Consider the following 9999-nt stretch of genomic DNA (forward strand, 5'->3'; position numbering starts at 1 on the left):
ATACGATAGGATGAATGTAAAGCTAATGTTCTCCCATGTAAACTATCAAATAATTCACAATAAAACAATAAAAAAAAAAAGAAGCAATGAAGGAAGGTATTGAAGGAATAAGTCCAAGCAGCACTGAAGTTATTGGTGAAAATCAAGCCCCCAGAAACTGATAGAATACAGATTGAAATATTTCAACAAATTTATGCAGCCCTGAAGGCATTCACTATCTAAGTCGAGAAATTTGGAAGACTGTTACCTGGCAACCTGATTGAAAGAGCTCTATATTTGTGCCCATTCCAAAGAAAGGTAACCCAATGGAATGCAGAAATTATTGAACAATATCATTAATATCACATGCAAGTAACATTTTGCTGAAGATAATTAAAACTCTATTGCAGCAGCTTATCAACAGGGAGCTGCTAGAAATTCAAGGTGGATTCAGAAGAGGGCACAGTACAAGGCATATCATTGCTGATGTCATAGATCTTGACTAAAAAACAGAGAATACCATAAAGATGCTTACTTTTGCTTTATTGACTATGTAAAGGCTTTTGACTGTGTGGATCATAACAAACAATGGATATCATTGTGAAGAATGGGTATTTCGTAACATGTAAATGTAGAAAGACTGAAGTTGTCAGTGGTTTCATTTTGCTTGGATTCACAATCAACACTCAGTGAAAGCAGCAGTCAAGAAACCAAACGATGTATTGCATTAGTCAAATCTGGAACTATAAAGTGTTCAAGAGCAAAGATGTTAGTTTAAGGACTTAGGTGTACCTAACCCAACCCATGGTATTGTCAATTGCCTCATGAGCATGTGAATGTTGGAAAGAATCAAGAAGAATCAGTGCATTTGAATTATAGTGTTGAAGAAGGATATTGAAAGTACCATGGACTGACAGAAGAATAAACAAATCTGTCTTGAAAGAAGTAAAACCAGAATGCTTCTTAGCAGTGAGGATGGCGAGATTTCATCTCTTGTACTTTAGACATATCAGGAGGGACTTGTCTCTGGAAAATAGCATCATGCTTGGAAAAGTGGAAGGTCAATGAAAAGGAGGAAGACCATGAGATGGATTGGAAACAACAATGGGCTCAAGATGAGTGGAAGCAACTGCTCAAACATAACAATTTTGAGGATGGTGCAGGATCGGGCAGTGCTTCTTTCTGGTGTGCATTTGGTTGATCTGCGTCGGAACCAACTCAACAATATTGTGTGTGTATTCCTATTATACATTTTTATTCTAACATATTATGCTAATTTAAAATGGAGACAGAAAGACACCACCTCAGAAATTCCTAAATAAAAAAGCATATGTAGTTGAAAATTAGTACTTTAAATAGCCATTTATTAAAACTCCATGATATATTTAATGACACCCTCCAATGATGTTAGTATATTAGCCAGAAAAAAATAAACTGAGAAACTACTCTCTTTGTATTTAAAATTATTGTGATTGTACTGATGTCTTTCACCTTTTATGCTCTGTGCACTGCAAGTTGCATTTCCCAGACTCCCATTCCAGCAGGATTACTGTGAAGTTCTATCAGTGGGCATCACTAGAAGGATAGTAGAGGCAGTGTTTTTCAGTGGTAGAATTTTAACTTTCCATGAATGAAACCCCATTACAGTTATGCCCACTGCATGTTATGAGCCGTCACCACCTGTCTGTCAATGGAAGCACTTACGCTGCCATGATGTTGAGGAGCTTTTAGTGGAGCTTCCAGACTACAGTAGACTAGGAAGAAAGGTCTAGTGATACACTTCCAAAAATCCAATTAAAATCCTATGAATCACATCAAATCTTGCCAAAACCAATTATGGGGATGGCACAACACAAACAGCAGTTACATTCAGTTCTGCATGGAATCATCATGAGTTGGGGCTGACTGGAAGACAGCTAACAACAACAGAAGGTATTGGACAGTGGATGAAAGTCCTTCGTTCCTGGTCCCCACTCCTGTACCCTATTAGTCACTGCTGACAGCTGGTTGAGACTGCAGCTTCTTTAGGCATTCTCCAAAACAGTCATACTGTGTCTGTATCTTTACTGTTTTCTCTATCCTGGGATCTTTCTGGAGCTATTATTCTAGGTCACTATGTTAAGTTGTTGTTATACGCCATTGAGTTGGTTCCAACTCATAGTAACACTATATAGGGTTTCCAAGGAGTAGTTGGTGAGCTTGAACCATCAACCTTAAGTTTCAAACCGACCGTGCAGTCCAGCACATTAACCCAAATCACCATACCAGGACATACAAGTCAATATGGAGCTCTCTTATTGTTCTTTCAATGTCTGCAGTATTCTGAGTCAAATCAGCTTTATTGTAAACAACTAATGCTATTTCTGGAGTCAACTAGACTGTAACAGGTTCATGTTGTTCCTACGTTCCCAAGAAAGTCCTGATATATAAGATGAAAGAATTCAAGATGCAAGTCAGTCAGTATATACTTTCCCATCTTCTAAAATGACCATAGAATGGATATGAGAAGCCAAAACCCAAAGCAAACTCACTGCCATTGAGTTGATTCTGACTCAAGGCAACCCTACATATGATCGCCAAGACAAATCTTAATGGCAGCAGACAGACTCATCTTTATCTAGTGGAGCAACTGATGGGTTTAACCACTGACTCTGAGGTAGAAAGCTAATGCCTAACCCACAGCACCACCAGGACTGCTTGATTATGAGAAGATTTAAGAAAATCCAGTGATAGTGTCCTGTCCTTTGGAACCACAAAATAGTACAACCACAAATATGTGTTGAATCCAGTGAATGAAAGATTTATTCTCCGAAGTTACTTAATGCAAAACAAAATTCCCTAGACATCAATAACTGAGAAAGAGAAAGTGAAAGGTAGCAATTTTGTAACACAGCTTTCCACTAGAAACTAGGACAAAAAGGGGCAGGGTGAGGAATTATTTTATTTCACTTGGACTTGGAGAGTTTGGATATAATTTTGGTTTTTTGTTTCAAAAATTGCCCTGTTCATAAGTCCTTACAGCAAGAATCATTCCCACCCCCTCCACACACAGAGTAGACAGGGATGGGCAACTTGGACATTGGCTACCCAAAATGGGGGGGTGGTGGGCTACAAAGGCAAGAAGTGACTGGCTTACAAGCTTTCAAGAGGGACCCTAGACCCAGAGGGCCTGGAGGAAGGTAGAATCTCCAGTGAGTTGCATTCAATCGGACTAGGCGGGGCTGATGCAACAAAATGCATTCGGGTCTCTGGTGATACAATAGTGAATAATTGTTATCAGGACTGATTGTGAGGATTGGAAATGTAAAGATAGACGTTTTATAGCAAGGAAGGGAGTGGTTAACTTTTCAGGCTAGGAGCGGAGGTCCCTAGGACCATCAAGGGAGAAGAACAGAGAGCGGGACCCTACCCAGAGGAGCAGTGATGCCTGAAATGGAGGCAGAGATGATGATGTGGAGCTATGGAGCAGCTGGAGACTTTAGATCCAGAGAGGGAGAGTGACTGTGTGCTGAAGCCCTGGGGGGCACGGGGAAGGATTGAATGGAGGGGATTGTAACCATGGCAATGAGACGATATACGATAGAATGAATGTAAAACTAATGTTCTCCCATGTAAACTGTCACATAATTCACAATAAATCATTTAAGAAAAAAAAAAATTGCCCGGTTCATAAAAGTTTTATGGGTGATTTAGGTATTTGAAAAACTGCAGAAAATAGTACAGTAAGTTTCTGGGTTTAGGGGTTTTCTTCATTACCACCCAATTTCTGATGCCACTCAAAATGCACCCCAGAAATTGTGGTAACTTTAAGCTACTCAGTGAAGAATTAAATGAAAACTGAACATCATCATTTTGATGTATCCTTGGGGATAAAGGCAATACTATTTTAAATGTTGTATATTTTAATTCCTGAAAACAGCATGCCACTTAAATATCTTGGAGAATGAAGAAAACTAATAGCATTAATAGGCCACCATATGGTAATACTTGAGACATAATTTTATAGTCACATCCAATTTAATATTTTAGTATGTAAAACATAACCAACTTGTTCTAAAGATTCTAATAAGCACTATCAGATTGAAACATCACAGGAACTTCCAGCAAAAGTAACATACAACCTATTTCTTTTTTTTTCTTCTTAAATGTTTTATTGTGAATTATGTGATAGTTTACATGGGAGAACATTAGTTTTACATTCATTCTATCGTATATCGTCTCATTGCCATGGTTACAATCCCCTCCATGCAATCCTTCCCCCGTACCCAACAGGTCTTCAGCACACAGTCGCTCACCCTCTCTGGGTCTAAAGTCTCCAGCTGCTCCATCTCTCCACGTCATCATTTCTGCCTTCATTTCAGGCATCACTGCTTCTCTGGGTAGGGTCCCGCTCTCTGCTCTTCTCCCTTGATGGTCCTAGGGACCTCCGCTCCTAGACTAAAAAGCTAATCACTCCCCTCCTTGCTATAAAATGTCTACCTTTACATTTCCAACCCTCACAATCAGTCCTGATAACAATTATTCACTATTGTATCACCAGAGACCCATCTGCATTTCATTGCATCAGGCCCACCTAGACAGATTGAATACTACTCACTAGAGGTTCTACCTTCCTCCAGGCCCTCTGGATCTAGGTTCCCTCTTGAAAGCTTGGAAGCCAGTCACTTCTTGCCTTCATACAACCTATTTCAACTAACAACCAAGATCTCTAGAACATGGATTGGTGTGTATAACACATTAATGAAAAACAAAAACAACACAAGTTGAGTTTTTCTATTCATTTACATGAATTTAACCAGAACTATTAATTCATACTTGTTGCTAAGTGTTGTCAAGTCAGTGCTGAGTCATAGTGACCCTGTATGGGTTTCTGAGGAGCAGCTGGTGGGTTTGGACCACTAACCTGGCAGTTTATCCTACTGCCAGGTTAGTGGTCCAATAATGAACTCCTTAGTTCATTATAATGATATTCTTAGAGAAAGACAGCCCTAGCCAGAGAGGTTGTCCATGGCCCATTTCAGACTTTCGTTTTCCCTTTTTTGAAACTATTTATTGTGAATTGTGGGAGGGCTTATAAAGCAGATCATCACTTTTACATCCAACAAACACTTTGTTTCATCTCAATGATTACAATCCCTTCCATGTAACAACAGCAATATCCTACTCCCTCCTTATAGTTCCTATTTCCATTGCACCCTCCTTCCCAACTTTTCAGAACTTTGTCCCCAGGTAAATATTGCCACTTTGATCTTCAATGTTGACCATTCCATGGTGAGTTCACTTCACTAGCATTGTTGTCTCCAACAATATAACTATCCACCACTTTGTTGAAAATTGAGCAAGGAGGATGAGTTCTGTTCTAGACCTGAAGAGTGAGCAAGAACCATAGTCTCAATATCCTCCAGTCACTTTCTGATGAGTTGTTGTTGTTTTTAAGAGCCATTGAGTTGGTTCCAACCCATAACGACCCTGTATAGGGTTTCCAAGAAGCAGCTGGTGAACTTGAACCACCAACTTTACAGTTCAAACAAACTTTACAGTCCAGTGCATTATCCTACAGCGCCCCACCAGGACTTCTTTTGATCAGTAAGCCCAGTCTTTATTGTAATTTTGAGCTTTGTTCCACATTGATTCCCACTCCATCTAGAACTTTCTAATGTGGTAGCTTTCAGAGCAGTTGGTAGTGGTAGGTAGGCACCATTTGGTTCTGGTCTCAGAGTCTGGAAGACTCATTTCAGTCTTTCATAGAATACGATAATACTGTTTCACATTTATAGAAACATGAACAAATCTTTTCATATCACTTATCTAATCTGATATGTGCAGAAATATCACTGTGATTTAACAAATGAAAAACATGAATGTTCTTAGAGGTGGGGATTTTGGTGTGCTCTCACAGATCTTGAGCATGGAACCAGTATCAAAGCAGTCAATATCATCAAAAACCTGGAAAATGTGATCATCAGTATTTTCAAGCAGAGAGGATGTACTCATGGGTTAATCTTTGCAGTTTTTCAAATGAAAATGTCAGAAGATAAATTATCACATTTCCCAAGTAGGGTCAAATCCTGTATTTCCAAGGAAATAAAACCAAATTACTGTATTGCATACATTCGTTTGGAGATACAGTTTTTCTTTCGAAGAGAAAGTCCAACAGAATGTAAACTTCTATCCATCATGACCAAGAAGTGTCCTTGGATTGTTCACATGTATGCTTGTTGTTAAGTGCCATGGGGTCAGTTCTAACTCATAGAGACCATGTAGAGGGTTTCTGAGGAGGGTTTGGTGGGTTTGAACCGCCAACCTTGAAGTTAGCAGTCCAGTACTAAAACATGACACCAGGACTCCATTCACATGTATATAAACATATAAAAGCTCTGGTGTGGTGCTATACTGCAAACTCAATTTGAACTGCAAAGTTAGCAGTTCACCAGCTGCTCCTCAAAAACCCTACACAAGGTTGCTATGGGTCAGAACTGACTCGATGGCACTTAACAATAAACAACAACAATGGTGCCACGTCCAACAAGTGGCTATACTCTGCGATCTGCATGAAGAGATTAAACCAGAGTAGGGACAATGGGACAGGAGAAATATGAGGCTTTCTGTTCCCATAAAGATTTATAGCCTTGGAAAACCTGTACAGGGCTGCTATGAGTCAGAACCAACTCCACAACACATAACCACTACCACCAGTGGTGACAGGAGACTAGAAAAAAAGAAGACACAAAACACAAAATGAAATAAGTAAAGTTGGGACCCAGTGGGACACAGCACTCTGATGGAAATAATGCGACTCAGAGCTAGATTCAGTACATTTATTATATATCAAAGGGAAGTGCTGGGGGCAGGGAAAAGAGTGCAAAAAACATTTGGTGTAATTGATGCATACAGTAATCCGGACTTTATCAGAAGAATGTAGTTGCTAGGGAACAGAGATAAGGCAGCCAGATGTTTTTGCAAACTAAACTGAAGGCTATAGCTGCATACAAGGAAAAGACTGTAAATTCCTTGTTCCCTGAGTGAGGCTTTGCAAGTTCCTCAGGGGGAAGCCTGATCTGGGAGCAGCCTGATTTTCTGGACCACAACTGTTCAGTTGCAATCCTTCAGTTAAACTGCTCCCAAGTCTGAGACCTTCGGTTTAGTTGCTCCCAACATCTGAACCATACATGAATTTTTGGTGTGGCACTGTAGGATCAGAACTGGACTGTGAACCACAAGGCCACTTGTTCAAACCCATCAGCAGCTTCTCTAAAAGTCTAGACAGGTTCGCTAAGAATCTGAAGTGATTTGATGGCACTTAACAACTACAGAAACAACAATAAGTCATAAAGACATAAAAACTTTGAAACATAATTATTCTGGTGTTGCTTTAAGTGCCGAGTCAGTGCTGACCCATAGAGATCCTGTATAGGATTTCTAAGGAGCGGCTGGTGTGTTTGAGCCACCAGCCTTGCTACTAGCAGTACATGTTTATCCTATAGTGCCACACCAGGACCCCAAGTATAATTATGGTGCGGTGGTGGTGGTTGTGTACCACCCAGTCGATTCAGACTCATATAGACTCTGTAAAGGTTTTCTGAGACTGTGTATCTTAACAGGAATAGAAAGCCTCATCTTTCTTCCACAGAGCAACTGGCCAAGTTAAACTGCTGACCTTGTGGTAAGCAGCCCAGCTCATAGTCTACTATACTACCAGGATTTCTTAAGCAAGATTTTAGTAGATAAGAATTTTCAAAATAACATGGTCTTAAAAAGCAGTTCTCGAAATACGAGTATAGTCCCTGGACTAGCAGTACCACCAGATTCTCGGATCCAATTTTGGACAAAATGAATCATAGACTCTGCAGATGGTACCTAGAAATGTCCAGTTTACAAAGGTTTCCAGGTAATTTTGATGCAGGAATTAAATTTTAGAACTTTAGGACTAATGAAATAATTAATCTTAAACTCAAATTTGGACTTGTAAATTGACTTAACTGATACTGTGTAATTAGTCCTTGCTAAATGATTCAATTTATCGTAGTCCAAATTTCTTTTCTAGCAAAATTAAAAGCCCATCTCCTTGGTGGATTGTTTCATGTTTGAATGGATCATAATAGTTAATTTTCTCATGCTGGAAAAACTCAGCCCATTAGTCCCATTGTAAGAGAAGAGACTCAAACAACCAATCCACAAGAAAGTTACCAAAATAAAATCCCATGGACACCTGTTTCACCTTGAGCAGTGACTAGGCCATAAAACTTTAAAAGCCACAGAGACTGCCAAAAGATTCCATATAGAGAAGAACATTCTCTAAGAATGCTGAGCATGGGTTGTGCATTGAAGCAGAGCTCAGGTTTCACTCATACTGCATTGCTCTTTTGGAGAGTGAATGTACAAGTTTTCTGGACATAAATAATTCACCTAAACACCCATGGATCTTCTAAGTATTAGGGCTGTCCTTTTGAATAGGCCAAAATCCATGAAAATTTTCCAAAGACAGCAATGTCCAGCAATAAAAGCTGTCTTTCAATGAGGGCTCAGCTCAGCAATGGAACTGCAGGAATCCCAGGACTGAACTCATCCTAGGGGACTAAAGATGGCTGTACCACTCCATGACAACAGATAACCTGACTGTTTTTCTTCTTTTTTGCTGCTCCTGTTCAGTTTCCTCTTCCAGTCAACTCTCAATCCACCTCTCTGCCCTATCTTCTGCAGCTCAGTGTTCCAGGATCACCATCTGTGTCTGTTTCACTTGCTCTCCCATATCTTTGTTGCAGAGGATTTGCTCAGTGTGTCTGCCTACTCTACCATCTTGCCCCCAGGTTTGGTTCTATTTTTTATTCGGCTACTGTTCGGTTGGACTCCTGATGTGACACTGGATTGTGAACCATAAGGTCGGAAGTTCAAATCCACCAGGTACTCCTTGGATATCCTATATAGTGTCACTGTAAGTTGGAACGTGATAATGTGAATGGAGTAAAGCCCATGGGAGTAAAGCCCACGGGACCTTCATTTGCTGATGGAACACAACTCAAAATGAAGAGAAACAGCTGTAAACATACATTAATAATAGTAACATGGAATGTACGAAGTATGAATCTAGGCAAATTGGAAATTGTCAAAAATTAAATGGAACACATAAACATCAATATCTCAGGCGTTAGTGAACTGAAATGGACTGGTATTGGCCATTTTGAATCTGACAACCTTACGGTTTGCTATGCCAGGAATGACAAATTGAAGAGGAATGGTGTTGCATTCATTGTCAAAAAGAACATATCCAGATTAGTAATAAGGTACAACGCTCATTGTGCTCGTTTCGGCAGCACGTATACTAAAATTGGAACGATACAGAGAAGATTAGCATGGCGCCTGTGCAAGGATGACACACAAATTCATTTAGCATTCCATGTTTTTAGGAGTGCTGGTGTGGCACTGTGAGTTAATGCGCCAGATGGCAAAGGTGTCAGAACTGCAAGGTCAGTGGTTCAAGCTCACTAGCTGCTCCTCAGGAACCCTATACAGGGTTGCTATGGGTCAGAACTGACTCGATAGCACTTAACAATAACAACAACAACAGGGAAGCCCAGTTAATACCACTATTATTCACATTTACACACCAACCACTAAAGCCAATGAGGACGAAATAGAAGAATTCTACCAATTTCTTCAATCTGAAATTGATCAAACATGCACTTAAAATGTACTAATCATTACTGGTTATCAGAATGCAAAGGTTGGGAACAAAGAGGAAGGATCAGTAGTTGGAAAATATGGCCTTGATGATAGAAATGATGCTGGAGATCACATGATAGAATTCTGCAAAATCAGTGATTTGTTCATTTCAGATATCTTCTTTAGACAGCAGAAGAGACAATTATACACATGGACTTCACCAGATGGAATACATATAAATCAAATTGACTACATGTGCAGAAATACCCATGGAAAAGCTGTAGATCATCAGTCAAAACAAGGCCGGGGGCAGATTATGGAACAGACCATCAATTGCTCATATGCAAATTCAAACTGAAC

This window comes from Chrysochloris asiatica, unplaced genomic scaffold, assembly GCF_000296735.1.
Source record: "Chrysochloris asiatica unplaced genomic scaffold, ChrAsi1.0 scaffold00177, whole genome shotgun sequence".
NCBI lineage: Eukaryota > Metazoa > Chordata > Mammalia > Afrosoricida > Chrysochloridae > Chrysochloris > Chrysochloris asiatica.